This window comes from Petaurus breviceps, unplaced genomic scaffold (genome assembly GCF_028583685.1).
Source record: "Petaurus breviceps papuanus isolate PSGF00001 unplaced genomic scaffold, PetGlider_PUasm1.0 184, whole genome shotgun sequence".
NCBI lineage: Eukaryota > Metazoa > Chordata > Mammalia > Diprotodontia > Petauridae > Petaurus > Petaurus breviceps.
Window position 1 is genome coordinate 16,189,886 of NW_027185793.1, and position 20,589 is coordinate 16,210,474.

At 39.1% G+C, this 20,589-nt stretch overlaps 1 protein-coding gene across 5 annotated transcripts in view; it reads right to left on the reverse strand.

Moving 5' to 3' along the window:
- CUNH5orf63 (chromosome unknown C5orf63 homolog) overlaps positions 1–19,639 on the reverse strand; it is a 29,260-nt gene extending 9,621 nt beyond the window's left edge. Inside the window, exon 1 of one of the 5 annotated variants that reach the window (XM_069088171.1) lies at positions 19,516–19,639. The gene's annotated coding sequence lies outside the window, so the exon portion shown is untranslated. Of the gene's footprint in view, positions 1–19,312 lie in introns of all 5 variants that reach the window. The other 4 variants (XM_069088170.1, XM_069088174.1, XM_069088173.1 and 1 more) reach the window with 4 other exon arrangements.
- Positions 19,640–20,589: the final 950 nt, after the last annotated feature.

The following is a 20,589-nucleotide window of genomic DNA, read 5'->3' on the forward strand; positions in this document are numbered from 1 at the left end:
TGTTCTTAATATGCCATCTTAGTAAATACCTTTAACTAAAAAGTAATTAACCTTTACTGGCTAATTGGTATTAATGAATAAATAATGAGTCAAGAATGCTGATTGAGGTTTGTGAGCAATAACATTAGACAGACATCCCCAACATCTCAGGATTACCCCAAGACCACTAAGGGGAAAATAGTCAACTGATCTCTGGGAATCCAACTTGTTAGTGTGAGCAGGACAATAGATACACTACACTTAACTTAGTTTTACTTTGGAAAATATTGCCAGAAAAACAGTATTCATTATTTAGCCAAGGGTTTATTTCTAAAGAAGTTTTACATATTTTGACCTTCTACTTTAATGTCTACATTAATAAGTCATTTCTATTCCCTATGTTAAGTTTCTGTATTAACAATGCAAAAGATGTCACCAGTTCCACCATTGGTGCTGAGTCATTTCAGAAAGCGTCAGCGTAAGTAGCGAACACTGCCTGCTCACTTCCGTCTTATCTCGTACCCTCGTGGGGCACCTCGAGCAGCCAGATCCCACTATAGCTGCTGAGTCTATTCTCTCATCTCTACAGGGCGGAGATGTTACCCTGGTGTTGAGTGGGGAAGCCAACTGGGTGGATTTGTAGGCTGTAGCCACAGCCCCTGCCTCCCCAAATACATCTCTTCTCTTGCAATTCTGCTGTTAGTCAGAATATCAGTAGTAGGTACTAGTTAATTAGATGCCAACTCTCTGAGGAAGGGGGAATAAAAGGAAAAAACCAAAAAACAGAAAGAGGTTCTTCTTTAGAAGTTGGAAGATTTAGAGTTGGAAGGAACAACAGAGGTCATCTAGTCTGTTCCTCTCCTTATAAAATGCTATAAGGCTGAGGAAACTGATGTCTGGGAAGGCTATATGATTTGCCCAAAGTTATACAGGTAGTAAATCTCAGAAATAGAATTTGAAACCAGCAAAATCTCATGCTATGCATGTATGTGCATATGTACATATGTATGTGTACATATATATTTGTGTATATATACATACTTTTGGGGGGAACAAATCACATTACTTTAAATTATTCAACAGCTTACAGAATAAGGTTGGAAATTTATATCTTAGGGTATCTAAACTATACCCAGGGCTGTGCCGGAGCCAGCTCTCACCAGCTTTGAGAGATTGATATATTTTCAAAATATACATTCATACCTCAGAAATCAATCACTACAAATCAGGAACTGAAACATTCCTTTGTTGATTTCTAGATTTTAAAAAGTGTTAATAATGCAGATGAAACTTAAAAACAAGTGAATTCAGTTTTTGGGGGGTCTTTTTGGAGGGGGGAAGGCAGGGCAATTGGGGTTAAGTGACTTGGGGTTAAGTGACTTGCCCAAGGTCACACTGCTAAGTAAGTATTATGTGTTTGCAGCTGGATTTGAACTTAGGTCCTCCTGACTCCAGGGCCAGAGCTCTTATTCACTGCACCACCTGGCCGTCCCTTAAATAAATATAATTAAAAAATTAAATTTAAAATGATGCTGTGGTTTTTTTCTCATCTACATTTAATGTAACATAATTAAAATTTTAAGCCTTAAGCCTTTAGCAATGGAAGTAACAGGGCTGAATTTTTTAAAAAAATCTAAATGCTTCTAAAAACTTGCATAAGAATAAATGAATTAGTGTAGAAAGAGATTAAGGAAAACATCATGTTTAATTTTTTTTTGCTAGACAATTTTTATTTAGTATTTTATTTTCCCCAGTTACATGTAAAAACAATATTTGACATTCCTTCTTAAAACTCTTGAATTCCAAATTCTCTACCTTCCTCCCTCCTCACCCCGCCATTGAGAAGGCAAGCAATTTTATACATGTATAGCCATGCAAAACATATCCATAATAGTCATGTTGTGAAAGAAAACACAGAAAGAAAAAACTCAAGAAAAATAAAGTGCTTCAATTTGTATTCTGAGTTCTTTCTCTGGGAATGGATAGCATTTTTCATAAATCAGAATTGTCTTGAATTGTTGTATTACTGAAAATAGCTAAGTCATATTACTGTTACTTTGTATACAGTACATTTCATTTTGCATCAGCCCATGCAAGTCTTTCCATGTTTTTCTGAGAGCATCATGCTCATCATTTCTTATAGTACAATAGTATTCAATCATAATCACATACCACAACTTATTCAACCATTCCCCAATTGATGGGTATCCCCACAATTTCTAGTTCTTTACCCCCAGAAAAGAGTTGCTATAAATATTTTGTACATATAGGTCCTTTTACTTTTTGTTTTGTTTTTTATTTATTTTGGGATACAGACCTAGTAGTGGTATTGCTAGGTCAAAGGGTATAAATGGTTTTATAGCCCTATGGGCAGAGTTCCAAATTGTTCTACAGAATGGTTGAATCAGTTCACAACTCCACCAGTAGTGCATTAATGTCTCATTTTTCCTATATCCCCTCCAACTTTGGTCATTTGCCTTTTCTGTCCTATTAGCCTATCTAACAGGTATGAGGTAGTACCTTAGTATTGCTTTAATTTTTATTTCTCCAATCAATAGTGAGTTACAGTATTGTTTTAGATGGCTATCGATAGCTTTGATTACTTCATCTGAAAACTGTTCAGATCTTTTGATCATTTATCAGCTGGGGAATGACTTATTTTTATAAATTTGACTCAGTTATCTATTTGCAGCTATTTTTTTTTCAGTTATCTATTTGTTAGAGAAATGAGGCCTTCATCAGAGAAACTTGCCTCAAACTTTTTTCACGGTTATTACTGCTAACTGTATATCTCTTCATCCTATTCACCTTCCCCCCCCATTTATTCTATTCTCTCTCCTTTCACCCTATCCCTCCTCAAAAGTGTTTTATTTCTGACTACTCCCACTCCCAATCTGCCCTCCCTTCTATCACCCCTTCTCCCACTCATCATCATCATGTTTAATTTGAGTTAGAAATTCATACTTTACTTTTTATAGTTCCCACTTAAATGTGGTTGATCTAGCTATGAGAAGTCACCAAGCAAAGGTATGAGAAGAAATAGCACTTCGAAACTATGTATTTATTCAGAGTACTCAGACTTCAGTAAGTAATGAAGAAGGCACCAAATGTCTGGTTTGTAATAAAACAAGGCTTCCTCAAGGTAGAAAGTAAAAGTCATTTTACTACCTATTGTTTTTCCCTACAAGGCTTAGATATATTTTTGTTTCTAAGAGGGGGAAAGCGTTATTAATAACTTACCTCTAACAAATGATCAGTGGATGTCAAAATACAAGTGGAAGTCAGCATCAATTAAAAATAATAGCTAAAATCGTTTCTGTTTGGTTTACTTTAAAAAAACTTCAGATTCAACCTCAATGAAAAGTCTCCTTCAGCTAATCATAAATGTTATAAATAAAAACGGATATTCTTCATTTAGAATTTCAGTTAGAGCCAGGTTAAGCATGAATTCCACATTAAAAAAATATATGTAGCCTATTCTCAAAACAGTGCTGCCTAGTGGTAGAAAAACTGGCTTGACAGTAGATGATGGTTCTGTTGCTCTCTGTGCAATCTTGGGTCTCCCTACGTTTCAGTTTTTTCTCTTACAAGGTGAAGAGGTCGTTCTACTTGGCTTCAAGATTTGCTTTAGTACTAAAACTCTTTAGTTCTAGGTGGTGACAATTATGTCATGAAGAAAAAGTTAGAACTGATACCTTACTTGTATTCTTTATCCATTGTACATCTCAGCATGCTTTTGTACAAAAAAGGAAAAATAATGCCTCACACTAATACTGTTAGAATAATGACCTGACTGCAAAGGAGGCTGAAAATGACAATTATCTTAGAGTGGACATTTTACCTGCAGCAGGTTCAAATGTGTACTGTACGGGGAGAGTACAGTAATGTGTCCGTGAGGAAGACTAAGTTAAGGCTCATTTTCCATGGGATGAGTTACCAAGTAATAATGTTTGGGTTTTTCAGGGAGAGCAATTCATTAAAGAGTAGAGTACCATTGGTGGAGGGAATACCCCCTACTGGTATAAACAAAAGATATCTATTTGCCAATGGAATTAGAAACTCTTAAAGGGTCAAAGGAGGTTGAAGATGAAGTATTTTAGTGCATACTATGAGATATATTTAATGTATAAAGATATTTGGCCCTTAGAAAGAGCAATGGATTTGACATCTGAGGACACCTGGGTTTAAATTCTCCTCCACTATACCTGTGTGGCTTCACTTCTCCAGGAGGCAGTTTTCTCATTTATAAAATATGGGCATTAGTCTATATCAGTGGTGCCAGACTCAAATAGAAACTCAAATCGAAATGGGGGACACTATACCATACACATAAGGATCCCGTAGGCAACATATTGACTTACAAAACCACATATTAACATCATTTAAGATTTATTATATTTTTATTTATTTTGTTGAATATTTCCCAGTTAATTACATCTCAGTCTGTTTCAGGCAGCACCCGGGAATGCTGCAGGCTGCAATGAGGCTGTGGGCCTCTGTGATTGGAATCACTGGTCTAGAGGACTTCTAAGGAAAGGACCCCTTCAGCTCTAAGTGTATGATGATTTAAATTAAAAGAACTTGAGATGGTCAGCCTGGAGAAAAGGTTGGGGTGGTGGGGAGATATGAGAGAGATGGAAATGGCAGCTCTTTATGGCAAGGCAAAAATTCACATTTAGATTAAAGTGAGAGTGAAATGGGTTTATTAGTATTAACTCAATTGATCCATCCTTACTACAGACCCTCTAAAAAACTATTTAGAGGGTAGTCTAGATAGAAGAATAGCAAAAGAGATATAGGGATTCAGGGCATTCAACCTCACCTCTCATTTCTATGTTTTGTTTTGTTTTTCCTTTGACAGGGTTATGCCAATTTAAAAAGTAAATTTTAGTAAGTGGATTTTGGAATCCTGCCAACCTTCTTGTATCCTGATTGGTGATTGCCTTTGCATGGGCACTTATTTGGCAGGCTGGCACACATGAAATGAAAAGGAAGGGCAATGTGTCCCCCTGGACTGTCACAGAAGCAAAAGTGATGTCAAAATGTTGGAAAACAAAGAAAGAAAGAGCCCCATTAGAATCATCTGCCTTTGACCTACAGGATTTTTACTTCCCCAAGCTTCCACTTGGATTCCAATTCCTTTAGGAGGATCAGATGCTATTAGGAAGTAACAATAGTTTTGCAGATAGAATTTCCCACCCCTGGGTTCAATGGTTACAACAAATGAATCTGCTGAGAGACTGAATTTTACTCCAATTATAACAAAAGACTGGGGAAGATACTTAAGTAATGACTAGGTCAAACACATTACCTCCCTCTAAGAAAATTGACTGCAATGAAATTCTCTTTCCCCAAATCAAACTTGATGTTTCTGCTTTAATTTCAGTAATTTGGGATATGGAATGACTACACATTCAATTCAAAACAGCAAGATCTCACACACTTGCATTGCACTTATATCTTCTGGAAACTTTAAATCTCAACTGACACACCTTCCAGATCAGTGCTTCTGGGGCACATACTCAGTGGTGCCCATGACAGTTACAGACCAGTTTCAATAACAGCAGACATCTGAGAAGAATTCAGAAGCCTAATGATACATTTCCTATGTACTCCCCCTAGAACCCAAAAGATTAAAAGACTAATTTTGTTCTAATGCTTGTTAATGTTAATGGCAATGGTACATGATGAGCAAAATGAAATGGGGTAGCCAGGTGGCAGACTGGAGAGACTGCTGGGTTTGGGAGTCAGGAAGAATTAAATGATTACCTGAGGCACTTACTGGTTGTGTAATCCTGAAAAAACCATTTAGCCTCTCTGTTTTCTTCATCTGTAAAATGGGGTTAATAGCAACTTCACAGGGTTGTTGTGAGGATCACATAAGCTGTCTGTAAAACACTTCGCAAAACTTTAAATGCTATATAAATGCTAGTTGTTGTTCTTACTATTATCTCCCCTCCCCCAGTATTCCATCTCCCCAAATCCGCTAGAATATTGACTCTGCAGCTAGACCAAAGCCAGAGCAGGCTATTCCCATTTCCCATTACACAACAATGTTCAGTACAATTACAGTGTAATGGCTGCAAAACTGTTCCTGAATGCAATGAAAACTGTAATTATATGGTTGGGCTCTGTCACATGGTAGAACTGAATTTAAACAGCACTTAAATTCCTTCATCCCACAAAAAAAAAATCGAATGACAACAGGATCTGGTTCTGGTGAGAGAAACCAAGTAAGTAGAGAACAATACATAGAGAATATCATCCTCCATAACCTGAACAATCCATTCCATTTGAAGAAGCTTAGACTACTAATGCCACCATGGAAAATAGGCAATTCTATTAAAATATCTTAACCGTACAATACAAATTTATTCAATAAATTACCTGTATGCTCCTACATCTTCAAAACAGCCTGTTACAATTGCCAAACCACTCATCTGAGTTTTATTTTACCATGTTCCTGTTCATTCCAACCCATACTGGTAAAAAAAAAAAAAAGTTAGAAATTGAACAGGCATCTCATTAGATAGGGATGGAAAGATCTGAATAATGTAGACTTGACTTTAAGCCAAGACTCTCTCATTAACAGTTAGTACAGGGATATAAACAAATGGACTAGAGCTTTGCATTCTAAACCCAGATATGCCAAAGATTTGCAATGTAAAAACATTGTAGCTACTGGGGAACCACAGACTCCAGGAAGATAAAGCCATAGCTCATCCACAACTGAGATCCACACTTTAAATTCAGTCATCCAATAAACTATGCAGAGATGTGCCCAAGGCTGCTCACCAGGCCAACTGCTAAATTGCAGAGAACTTTCAGAAGTTTCTCAGCTTCGCTAATGAAACGTTCCCCTTCCCTATATTATTATCTGAAAGGCTACAGGGCAGACAAGCAAGAGGATGTATTATGAAGGGAACGTTTTGGGGTCCCTTGACCTCGCTAAGGTATACTCCCCTGTCCTATACAGTTACCTGCAAAGGTTATCCGGCAGATAAACAAGAGGACTTGTAATCTTTTTTGTTTATGCCTCCGGATATGGTCCTAGAATAATACCCTAATAAGTAACTAACCTTAAGCAAGGGTAAATAGTAAACAGGATTAAGGGAGGCTCCTTCTACTATTATCTGCATTCCTTAGATGTAGGATCTTTCTACACTGTCTGTATTCTTTTGGGGTGTCTACATTCTCTTGGGGGGCATAAAAACTCTGTGAGCTCCTTGCATCTTTGGCTCTGTATGAAATGGTCCTGTAATAAACAGATTTTTGATTACACCCCCTACTCATTATTCTCACCGGCTTGCTAGCCCACCAACTGCACTGGCCGCAGTAATAAATTTTCAGTGTCAGCATTTCTAACTCTAAAACTGGTAAATGCTACAAATCTGGGCTTGATTTAGTGAATGTTTTATAGTCTTAAAGTGATAAAAAAAAAAAGTTAATAATGGAGATTAAATTTAAAAGTGTGTCTTGAAGTAAATTGTTTCCCCACAGAGAGCCAGTTATTAAATATTTATCACCACTGAATCTCTTTTTAAAAAATCTAGAGGAAATTATACAGCCTACCTTTGTGCTCTACTCAATATGCAACACCCTCACTGACATATTAGAGCTGCAAGGCATCTTAGAAATCACTGAATCTGAAATCTGGGTCATATGACCAACAAGATGGAATATTAGCCATTTTCTACGATTCTTGCAACTCCTCAAACCTCTCCAAAACATAAAGTATGCAGTATGCAACAAAGATAAAGCAACTTCATGTATCTCCATGTTCTAGAACACCAGGAACCCAAAAGAAAGGAAGGACTCCATGAATAATTAATACCTGATTCTCATTCACTCAGCAAATACAGACCATGGTCTGGGCAGCAAAGCTGCACTGGTTACCTTGATAAATAAGAACCCTCACACTCTGATATCCATTATCTGTCAAAAATATTTATTGAGAAAATTACTCTAACAAACATATATTGATAAAAATAGAAAAAGAATTACTGAACCAAATATGCATTTCTAAAAATCAGAAAGCCCAAAAAACCCCTCAGAAAGCCAACAAAGAAACAAGCCTAAAATAAACCCAAAAGAGGAGATATTAAAAATTAGAGAAAGATGCATACAAAACAAAAAACCCATAGAAACCATAAATAAAACTAAAAGCTGGTTCTTAAAAAAAAACTAATAAAATTGATAAACCCTTAGTTAATCTGATAAAAGAAAGTCAAAAATTAAATCACTAAAACATCAAATAAACAAGGTGAAGTCAACAAAATCAGAAATAAAAATAATCAAAACTTTTATGTACATTTATATGATCACAAAATGAAAAATACAAAAGAAATATAATCACTTCAGAAACAATTCCTAAACTATTACAACATCAACTAAAGGTCTTAAATAACCCAATCTCAGAAAAGGAAATGGAATTCATTGGAAATGAACTATGAAAGGAAAAAACTCCTGGTTTTGATAGATTAACAAGAAAACTACATTAACCTCAAATCCTTATCTAATATATCAATCAGGTTGGAACAAATTAACATTTTTTTTAAAGATTTTTTTTTTTGCCTTTTTTTGGAGGGGGGAAGGCTAGGCAATTGGGGTTAAATGACTTGCCCAAGGTCACACTGCTAGTAAATATTAAGTGTCTGAGGCTGGATTTGACTCAGGTCCTCCAGATTCCAGTGCTCTATTCAACTGTGGTGGTAGATCAAATTCACTCTAAAGAGGGAAGAGCCCAAAGGGAAACCAGAAGAACAAGAACAGAGGCCCCATCCCTGGGGTCCCCTTCTTTCTCTACCACTGCCCTACATTCCTCCACCAAGGGGACTTCTTGGCCCAGCCTCAACTCCTCTTTCCCTGCCCTCTTCACCCCCTGAAAGGGAATCGAGGGGTGAAGGCTTGATTGACTTGGCCAGGGCAGGCACACCCATACATGCCCCTCTCCAGAGGGAATTGAAACAGCTAATAAAAGATCAAAAGAGTTTTCCTCTCCCTGGGACTGCAGGAAGCTGCTACAGCTTTCCCTCTTCAGGGAGTCGCTCTGGCCCATGGGATAGGTTATGTGAATGTCCCCCCCTTAAGCAGCACTGAAATTAGTTCTTTTAAGAAATGAAACAGTTAATTGAGGACCCCTCAGGGGTGGATGATCAGGTTAATCAGTTTTTAGGACCCAATCTCTATACTTCGGGGGAATTATTATCAATCTTGGATATATTATTTACTGGGGAAGAAAGGGGAGAAATTAGGCGGGTTGCTATGCAGATTTGGGATGAATTCCAGCCTATGGCTCAAGGGGGTCTGAGAGGGGAGGAAAAATTTTCTCTCTGAGTCCCCAACTGGGATTATAATAACCCCAAACATAGAGGGCACCTACAAGATCTTAGAAACATGGTGATCCAGGGAATTCAGAATGCAGTGCCTAAGAACCAGAATTTTTTTTAAAAGTACAGGAAATACAGCAGGAGAAGGATGAGGCCCCATATGCCTTTCTTAATAGACTGAAAGAAAATATCAGAAAATTCTCTGGTCTAAATTTAGATGACCCTATGGCCCAAGTGTGGTTAAAGCTATATTTTGTTACTAATGCTTGGCCAGACATTAATAAAAAGTTACAGAAAATTGAAGAGTGGCAGGAATCCTCCAGACTCCACCACCAAAACAAAAAGGGAGCTTTGGAAATTCTTGGGATTGGTGGGATATTGTCGGAACTGAATTGATTCCTATGACATCCTGACCAAACCTTTGTATCAACACCTACTGGATGAGAAACCCAATCATATACTGTGGAATGAGAACAGTAGAAAGCGCTTTGCTCAGTTAAAAAAGGCCCTGACTTCTCCTCCAGTACTGGCTCTCTCTTCCCTAGAGAACCTTACATCTTTTTGTAAATGTAGGAAAGGGAGTAGCCTTTGGGGTACTGGCACAAATAAGAGGAGGATGGAGAAGACAAGTAGCCTTCCTCTCCAAGATTCTGGACTATGTTGCCTGAGGATGGCCCACTTGTATCAGGCTGTGGCCTCCATAGCCATCCTAGTTGAGGAGAGTCAGAAGTTGACCTTTGGGGAAAGCCTTATAGTGAGTATTCCACACCAGGTGAGGGTGATTCCCAATCAGAAAGCAGGCAGATGGCTCAATGACTCCCAGATCTTGAAATTTGAGGCTATTTTACTGGAAAAGGATGATTTGGTATTAGCCCAAGATAATAAATAACATGAACCCTGCCTCTTTCTTCACTGCTAGCTTGGAATCGAGTTCAGGGTCTGAACATTACTGCCTAGACATAATTGATCTCCAAACCAAGGCACAGGAAAAATCCCAAGAATTCCCTGTCTCGGGAGGGGTAAATCTGTTCATAGATGGTTCTTCTAGAGTAGTTGAAAGGAAATGGAAAAATGGGTATGCTATAATAGATGGAGACAGAGGATCTCTGAGGCAGGGGGACTACCCAAACCCTGGTCTGCCCAGATGTGTGAACTTCACACACTAAATCAGGTCCTAAAGTTACTGGAAAGAAGGAGGTTGGGGGCTTTTTTTAGTTATAAAGCTCCTAAACAATGACAAATAGCAAGTCTGGATCTCTAATAGTTGTCTTTTATACCAGAACAAGTTTAAAGTTTCTGGAGGGGAAGTTAGTAATTATACAAAGACCTTAAGCTTTCTGGTAATTTTATCAATTATGTATATTCAAACTTACTGTGAATTTTCTGAATTTTCTAGATGGGACCCTGGGATTTGGGAATTTCAGGCAGATTGCCTAAAGAGTCATTCCACTTACCACAGATCAGATTAAGAAGGGGAGTGGGGGGAGGGACAGCAGTTACGTCTTCAGCCTCTGAAAAAGTCTTACTGAGAAATCAGTCTCCAAACTGGCCTTTAAAATTGGTAAAATTGGTTTCTAAGTAATTGGTTTTTTAGTACAAATTTGGAATTTAGAACGGGAATTCTGGTAAATCTTTATGGTATATTGCAATTCAATGAGGGTAAATTCATGGTAAGGTAAAACGGTTTTGGGATTACACTGCATGCTTGGATGCTTTATCCAATCAGGTCCCTGCTTTTTATCTTTATGGCAGAGTTTGATAATCAATGAAAAGTTAGGCATAATACAAGTCTTTCATAAAGGTTCAGTGATTGTTCCCCTTAATACAAGGATAAATTCAAACTGTTTTTAAAGAAAGGAAATGCTTGGGCAAGGAGTCAAGATGGCAGAGTAGAAGCAGGACCTCTGAGAAGCTCCGGCTTCCACCTTCCCCAATCCACATAAAAAGGGGACTCTGAACAAACTTTGGAGCTGCAGAACCCACAAAAAGACACAGAAGCTAACCTCCCTCAAAGGACAGCCTGGCAGGCCAGCAGGAATTGGCCAGCACAGCACTCCTGGAACCTAGCCCAGGCCCCTGTGAGCTGGAGGTTTTAGCCCCAGGGCAGGCCTGACCAGCCGCCGGTCAGAGGGACTCCAGATCACCAGCAGCTGTGGCCGTTGCTAGATTTATCAACACATAGATGCAAAGGACAAAGTAAGACATCAGTGCAGTGTGAACTTTGGGACCAGTAGGTGTGAGAGCATCGGCTTCTTGTGAGATGCCTGGCACAGCCAGCGCCACTTGGCAGCTTCAGCTCCTGGCCTGCAGAGTGTAGGGGGACCAAGCACCAGTCTGAGGGTTAATCACCCTTGCTTTAACCTGCTTGAATCTAGATTGCAGTCTAGGGTGGAGGTCCTGGGGTGTGTAACCAGCTTGCCAGAGAGTGTGGAAGCTTCAGAGAGGGCACCCAACTAATACCTCCAGCAGCTGAGAAAACCCCAGAATTTAGGACAAAAGCTCCCCTGTCTGGTGGCAGAATCCTACTGTGGCAAAAAGCCCAGGGGTCAAGTGACTGAGGCACGACATGACCAGGCAAAGGAAACAAAGCAGACAGAAGATATCAACATTAGACTCCTGTTTTGGGGACAAAAAGGAGCAAAGCATGGAACAGGAAGAAGACAGCGAAGTCAGAACTCCTGCACCAAAAGCTTCAAAGGAAAATATGAGCTGGTTACAGGCCACAGAGGACCTTAAGAAGCAGATAAGAGAAGTGGAGGAAAAATTGGGAAGAGAAATGAGAACGATGCAAGAAAATTATGAAAGGAGAGTCAACAGCCTGACTGAGGAGAATCAAACCTTAAAAAATAGACTAACTCAACTGGCAAAAGAGGCTCAAAAAGGCAATGAGGAGAAGAATGCCTTAAAAAGCTGAATTTGCCAGACGGAAAAAGAATCTCAAAAGCTCACTGAGGAGAATCATTGCTTCAGAATTAGATTGGAGCAAATGGAAGGTAATGACTTTATGAGAAATCAAGATGCTGTTAAACAGATCCAAACAAATGAAAGAATAGAAGGCAATGTGAAATATCTCATGGGAAAAACAACTGACCTGGAAAATAGATCCAGGAGAGATAATTTAAAAATTATTGGACTACCTGAAAGTCATGATCAAAGAAAGAACCTAGAAATCATCCTCCAAGAAATTCTCAAGGAAAATTGCCCTGATGTTTTAAGAACCAGAGGGCAAAATAGAGGTTGAAAGAATCTACTGATCACTTCCTGAAAAAGATCCCAAAAAGAAAACTCCTAGGAATATTATATCCAGGTTCCAGAATTCCCAGATCAAGGAGAGAATATTACAAGCATCCAGGAAGAAGCAATCTGAATATTGTGGAAACACAATCAGGATAACACAGGATCTGGAAGCTTCTACACTGAGGGACTGAAAGGCCTGGAATATGATATTCTGGAAGGCAGAGGAGCTGGGATTAAAACTAAGAATCCCTTACCCAGCTAAACTGAGTATCCTGTTTTAGGGGAAAATATGGTCATTCAGTGCAATAGAGAACTTTCAAGCATTCTTAATGAAAAAACCAGAGTTGAATAGAAAATTTGACATTCTGATACAAAAAGCAAGATAAGCTTGAGAAGGTAAACAGGGAAAAGAAATCATAAGGAACTTATCAAAGTTGAACTATTAACATTCCTACATGGAAAAATGATAATTGTAACTGATGAAACTTTTCTCAGTATGTAAATAGTTGAAAGGAATATAAATATATATACATTTTTTTTTACAGTTATACATAGATAGAGGCCACAGGACCAAGTTAATAGGAAGGGATGATACTTAAAAGGTGAAATTAAGAGGTGAGAGATGAATATAATGAGAGGAGATGGAGAGAGACAGAATGGGGTAAACTATCTCATATAGAAGAGGCAAGGGAAAATGGCTACAGTGGAAGGGAAGAATAGGAAGGCAAAAGGGAATGGGTCAACCTCATTCTCATTGAATCTTCTATGTTAATGTTTTGCATTAGCTACACATGTACAACCTATACTGAACTGGTTATCTTCCCAGTAAGGGTAGGTGACAAGGAAGGAAGGGAATGAATCAGGAATTCAAAGTTTTAAAATCAAATATTTAAAATTATAAATATATATATACTATTATTAATAATATTTTACATGTATTTGAGAAATGAGATATACAGGCACTGGGGCATAGAGATCTACAATTCCCTACTGGAAAAGTCGAAGGGGGTGTGAGAGAAGATATGGGAGAGAGCAGAATGGAGGAGGGGATATCCTGTGGGATTGCTCTTTTGGGGTGGTGGATAGGGGAAAAACGGGGAGAAAATTTGTAACTCAAAATCTAAAATTAATGAATGATGTAAATCAGAAGTTAATAAAGCATTTGAAAAATGGGGAAAAAAAAGAAAGGAAATACTTTTTGTTGCTTTTTTTTGGAGGGGGAAGGTAGTGCACTTGGGGTTAAGTGACTTTCCCAAGGTCACATGGCTAGTTTTTTGTGTTGAGTGTCTGAGACCGGATTTGAATTCAGGTCCTCCTGACTCCAGGGCTGGTGCTCTATTCACTGCACCACCTACCAGCCCCAGGAAATACTTTTAGAAAAGATGTTTTACAGAAGAGATCTTGCTGTTTTAATCTGAATTTGTGGTTACTGCATGGCATAAGTAAAGTTAACATTTGTAATTGAATGTATTAGTAAAATATTTAGATTCCTGAAGTATCTCACTCTTTCAGACTGAGTATAACTAGGGAAGAATACACAAACTTGCAAGGACAGAAGTCCATGAGCTTGTGGGGTTTAGCCATTAACCTCTTTGCTTTCTTTAAGCAGAACAGTTATGTTAGCAAAAGAAAAATAACTTATGAACTATCTTGTTTTATGGTTAAAAATGTAAAGGAAAGCTGGATAATCTGGATAATGGGTTTGAGAGATTTGGAAGGATAAATAAAGGTTTTATTAGGAATATGGAAGGCAGATAAGAAGGTCTGGGGACAAATGGGGATTTATCCAAGCCCCTCCTGACTCTAGTTGGTCTGGATATCTTTGTATCAGATGGTTTAAGTATGTTGAGAAGAGTGTGAGGAAGTATTTAGGAAGGCAGAAAGATCTGTAACTTGATTTTATAATTAATAGCTCAATCATATTTGAGAAGGAAAGGAAATAAGGATACAAATGCAATATTGAATCATTAGCCCATGGACTGAAATTGGGATTATGAAGTCACTGTAGAAAAGCTGTATCTGTGTATATTTGTGGAATGGGGTCCCAGTGTATTCCAAAGTGATGAAGGAGTAATTGGATATTAATACAATTGACTGAATTAATTGTTGGGATTAAATTAAATACATTTTTAGTTGAGAGAAAAGAAATTTTAGTGTGAGTTCAGATTAAGCATAGTCCCAGGATGATAGGGAAGCTTGGGAAGCAGATGCAAATCTATTAGAGCAATAATTTATAATCCTGATGGGAGATTTTACTTTTACGAACAAGAATAAATATAGAAATAATACAGGTTATTTGAGGCTCACTTTATTTTTATTTTATTATTCTTATTTTTTAAAGCAATTGGGGTTACATGGCCAGTTATTTCTGGGTATGGTGCTAAGTATCTGAGCCCAGATTCGACCCCAGGTCATCCCAACTCTGGGGCCAGTGTTCTTACTTACTGCACCAACTGGCCACCCCTGAGGCTCACTTTAGTGATGTTCTTTAACCAATGTGAGATTATAATCATATCTTAAACTAATTGTTGGGGTTTGTTATTTAAGACTTGATGGGACTGTTAACTGACTGTTCTCCTCAGTCTTACTCCAGGTATGCATATCAAGAAAGGCTATCCAAGCTATCGGAGCCACTGATCCATGATGCCAGACCCTGTGAAGTATAGTTATGGAAGGCCTGTGAAATATGGGTATGGAAGGTCAGGAGAATGACTGTTCTGCATTCTCCCGACTTAACCCTCCCAGTAACACCGGGCAGACTTTGAGCTTGGCTCAATGCAGATTGCAAGCTCGTATACATTTTTCCTGGAATTGACATTCTGAAGTTGGGGAAAATGGTTCTCTCATTATAGTTTCATCCCTATTCTTGGCGGCAAGTTTCAATAATCAAAAGTTTTGAAAACGCAACAACAAATCTATTAAATACTTGATTCTGGAACATCTCAAGTTACTATAAAATAAAGCTATCAGGCTTAGGATTTAGTATAGGTATTCCTGTATAAGTCAAGGTCCTTTAGTTCTTTGTAATAGTATAAGGACAGATAGATCAAGGGTCTGTGGGAATATTATTCTGGTATTTAGTTAGTATCACACTTTTCTCAACTTTGTTATAATTAGTCAGTGTTAAAAGGAGGATAATCTTTGTAGTACTTGGTAAAAATTTTAATTGGTTTAATTGTGAACTTAACGTAAATCCCTTAGTGAAATCCCATCCTCCTGGTGGAGGAAGTAATAATGGATTAATGAAAAATATAGGAAACTGGTTTTAATGTGTGATCATGACAACTGACCAAGACTCCAATTTTAATTTTGTAAGAATGATAAGGGTTCCAGAGTGGTCATTTAAAATGGTTCCAAGGTTCCTTTTGTAGGTAAATGAATGAAAGAAGGTGGAAGAAAGAGAGGCTGGGATGCAGTACTGAAGATGGATGATCCTAAGCCACCAAAGAACTTCCTCAGATCTGGACAGCAGTGTGAAAACAGACTTTTGGACTTTGAAAGGACAATTGTTTGTTATTGTTTTCTTTTGAATCTCTGTAGCTACACACATAAAAGGCACTGCCCCCTTGTATGTTGTCAAGGCATCAAGGCTAATTAGAATTAAGAAAAGTGGGAAAACTTCAAAAGGTATAAAAGAACAGGGGGGATTTGTGAGGGAAAATTTGTAGTGAAGTTTCCCCATTAGAAAAATCAAATCTAGAGTGGCTTCAGCATCCATTAGGCTGTTAAGTTTAGAAGTCACCTGACCCTACAGGAATCTGGGACTTAGAGCAATGGAGACCCTCCCCAGTGCCACTTCAGCACAAGATATGGCAAATAAGGACAGAAGTGCTTTCTCAAATGTACATTGGGTGGTCTACTGTTTCCTTGTTCTGGTACTTGAGGTAGATTGCCACGCTTAGACTGTACACCTAACTTCCAGCCAATGGAAGAAAAGGGTCAGGAGGGGGGTGGGGGAGAATTCCACGTTAGGGCTTTATAACTTTGCCATTTCCTTTTGTAAATTGCTTCTCCTCCCTGACCATTTGTCAGGAGGGTGGCCCTTTCTCAAGATTATAATAAACAATTCTTTTCTGCTTCCTACCTTGAGAAACCTCTGAGTATTATTTGGGTAAGGATTTCTGTTGCACTCAGTTTTTGGAGTGCACACAGTCTCAAATATGAAAAGCTCCATTTCTAACCTCGGCTGGTTCATCCCTTTTTTAAGTAGTTTTATGCCTCCCTCCTCCCCAGTGCCTCACCATACCAATGTCTGAACACAGATCACTTGGCTTTAGTCCTGTTGGAGCATAGAATCCACAAGCTCCAAAGGAGCTCAGGTACCCTACAAACCTCAGCCTCTCGGCAGCAGAGATTACAGGCGTGCACTACCATGGTAGGCTCATTTCTTATTCTTTGTATTATTATTAGTTAGTCTGGCATAATGGAAAGAACACTGGCTCTGGAATTATTATAACTAGGCTAAAATCTCAGCTCAATTATTTGCTACCCCTTTTCATGAACCTATGCTGCTTTATCCTATCAAAGATTTTGTCCTTCTAAGCCCTGGCATTGTATTGCCCCTTCTATTCACAGCTCTTGCTCCTATTGCTGAACAAAGCTGGAGAAAAATTGCAAAAGCTTGCTAACTGGGTATACTACAGGTTTACATTAGACAACCTCCACTGGGCCCTCACTGTGTAAAGGCAATCCTTTTACACCTCTCTGATTCACTTTCCCATTCACACAGCAGCTTTTGGAAACCTTTTCACACCTCCTCCCACCCTTTCAGCTGAGAATCTTGCCTCATATTCCGCTGAGAAAACAGACACTATTCACAGAGAGCTCCCCCTTCTCCCCTAAACCTCATCTTTTATCACTCAGAAGCCTTCAGCTACTATCTCCTCCACTTTTTCACACGAAGAGGTGGCCCTTGACAACACAAATGCATCTAAATACACAAGGAATTCCCTTCCATTCCATCTCCTCCAGCTGATGCCCCTCTCTGCTATCTCCTTATCATTAATCTTTCCCTATCCCATTAATCATTGATGCTTTCCAACTTTCCTACAAATATGACCGTGTCTCCCCAGTCCTCAAAACACTCTCACTTGAGTTGTGTCCATTCCCACCGGCTATCATCCTTTATCCTTCTTGCCCTCATACATAAACTCCTTGAGAAGGCAATCTACAATAAGGAACTCTACTTCCTTCTGTCTCACTCTTTAAACTGAGGCAGAATGAAGAAGGGAGACCTAAGAAAATTTATAAAATAATAGAGTATAAAAATATAAAGGAAAAAACTTTGAAAGACTTGAGAACTGAAAAAAAATGAAATGGCAAACCATGATTCCAGACAACCAAAGAAATATGCTACCCACCTTCTCATATAAATGTGATGGACTTAAAATGTTAGGAGATAAGTTTTTGGACAATGTGGTCAATGTGGGAATTTGTTTTGCTTATTTTTATAAGGGTTTCTTCTTATTTTTATTGATCAATGGAGGTAATGATAAATGCCTGTTAGTAAGTATGGGTTGATTATTTTTTATAAGGCTGAATATTTATGGAACTGTTAAGATTCTAGACTTTCCCCCATGCTGTTTGACATGGGGTGAGAAATTATAGGGGAATGAGGAAGCTCGATCAAAAAGAATACACTGCAAGGGGCATCCAGCTGCCTTGCTATGCTTATGCTTACACTTGCCGCTGCCCAACCTTGTCCAGTGTATGTATCCCTTGCTTCCTCAAAGCAAGCATTTGAAATTATTTTGCTACCAGTTCCCCAAATTTAAATCTGAATTTGTCTGGTGTAGTCAACCAACTAACAGAAAGGGATTTTTTTTTATTCTTCCCATCAATCTGCCAAGTTTGATCACATGTTACCATTTTACAGAAATTTAATTAAACCTAGGAAGGTACATTACTGAATCACTGATGGAAACAGAAAGCTAGACCATGAATAAGAGAACTATGATTTCTACCATGATTTAAGAGGAGGCTTTTCCACTTTTTGTACCATTTCTATATCTAAATATCTCTATGTACATATACAGGCAGCTAGGTGGTGAGTCGGGAAGGTTCACATCTCCTGAACTCAAATCTGGCCTTAGACACCTTTTAGCTGTGTGAACCTGGGGCAAGTCACTTGACCCTGTTAGCCTCATGTCCTGTTCTGGAAAATAAGCTGGAGAAGGAAACAGTAAACCACTACAGTATCTTTGCCAAGAAACCCCCCCCCCCCAAAAAAAAAAAAAAAGATACATAATGATACCTAGTATGGATGGGCAGATCAAGTGAGGTTTTTTTGAAGACTGGGGAGACTATTCGCATGTTTGTGGGTAGTAGGGTAGCAATCAATGTCTCCTAGCCAGGGAATGGGGGTTGGGAGGTGTGTGTGAGAGAGAAGACGGCCATCACCTGGAGAAGATGGAACGGAAAGGAATCACTTGTGCATTTAGCCCTCCCCATCCTAATTCCCTGAGTACCTGGTTGAAACCTTTTTAATGCCACAAAAGTTACGTGGGTGTACATACATACACAATGTACCCGTTCCAAAGTGATTCATGAAGTCATATTAAGTCTCCCCACACTGATAATGCCTAATCGAAATGAGCAGAGAGCGTTGTGGGAAGGCTGGGGAATGGGCTTGGCTTTGCAGCCCCGGCCCTTCTTCTCCTTTGCACCCGGATCCGCAGCGGGAAGGCGCAGCAGAAGGGGTCCCTGGATGACCGAGGGAAGGGGGCTTCCCGCCTGAGGGGTGGGGCAGGGAGAAGCGGGGTACGTACTGCGGGGTTTCCAGAGCTGCGGTCTGAGCTCCTGTATGGGCACCGAGGGAGGAAGGGCCCGCGAAAGTTAAAAAAAAAGGGACGAGCACTCCAAGGCGAGCCAGTCCGGAACACTCACACGCGGGGCGCTGTGCCAGAAAGCCGGCCGGGCGGTGCTGAGGCCGCCTTTGCACCCGCAGCCTCTGCCAGGCTGCAGCACTAACCTTTGCTTCTGCTTTCAGTCGCTCGACCTCTGGCTTCCTTCTTCAGGCAGCTTGCGGACTCTCTCTGGTGGCTGCCCCTAGTGGCCACACGCAGGAAATGAAGCATTCTTGAAACCACGCGTCCTGGAGGGGACCCAAAAAGGGTCAAGGCTTTAGAGATGGAAGGGACTCGAGAGATTACTTTTGCTGTTCATTTTATAGATAAGGAAACGGAGGCCAAGAAAGACGAAGTGCGTTGGCCAATAAATAAATAAATGCAAATAAATAAGAGGCACAGCTGGCATTTGAATCTAGGTTCTCTAGTGTTAGTTCCACTATAGGCTGGCTCCCATTCCTCTTTTTTTCCCAGGGATTTCAGTTCTACCCATCATTTACCTTGTCATTGCTTGATCTAGCAAAACCCCTCACATCTTCTTGCAGTTATTTCACTTCTCCCCTCTTACCTTATTTACCTCTTATTTAGATTTCAAATTTTTCACTACTTAAGAAGAAAAAAACCTAAGACTAAATCAAAATTATAGCACTGAATAATAAATGGCGATACCTTTCTGTTTTGATTGATATTTGTTAGCTTTTGCCCTGTTTGAAATTATGCTAGCTTACAATGTAAAGGCAGACACTAAGCAAACAAAGTTTAGAAGATGGAATGTAGATCTTTGAGGCAGAAAACCTGGGTTTGAGTCCCACTTCATTACAGGTATTTTAATGATCAAATGTGATAATTATATAAAGTTCTTTATACTATATAAAGCTCTTTGCTAACTTTAAAGTACTTCATAAATGCTAACTACTATTATTGTTGCTATTATATTGATGGGGTGCTTGGGATCTATATTTGTAATATCAATTTGTAATACCAATTTGTAACATCAGTCTGTAAAACCAGTTTGTAAAATCGCACTTCCAACCCTCCCTCCCCCCAAGCTTCAGAGCATTAACTCTGCCCAGCAACAACTCATGAATTGTTTATCTCAGCTTGGAACAGTGACAAGCTATTCCTACCAATCCTTCACAAAAGTATCTATAAACATTCCAGCTTAGGCAACTATTATCTCCCCCTTGTATAGTGTCCCA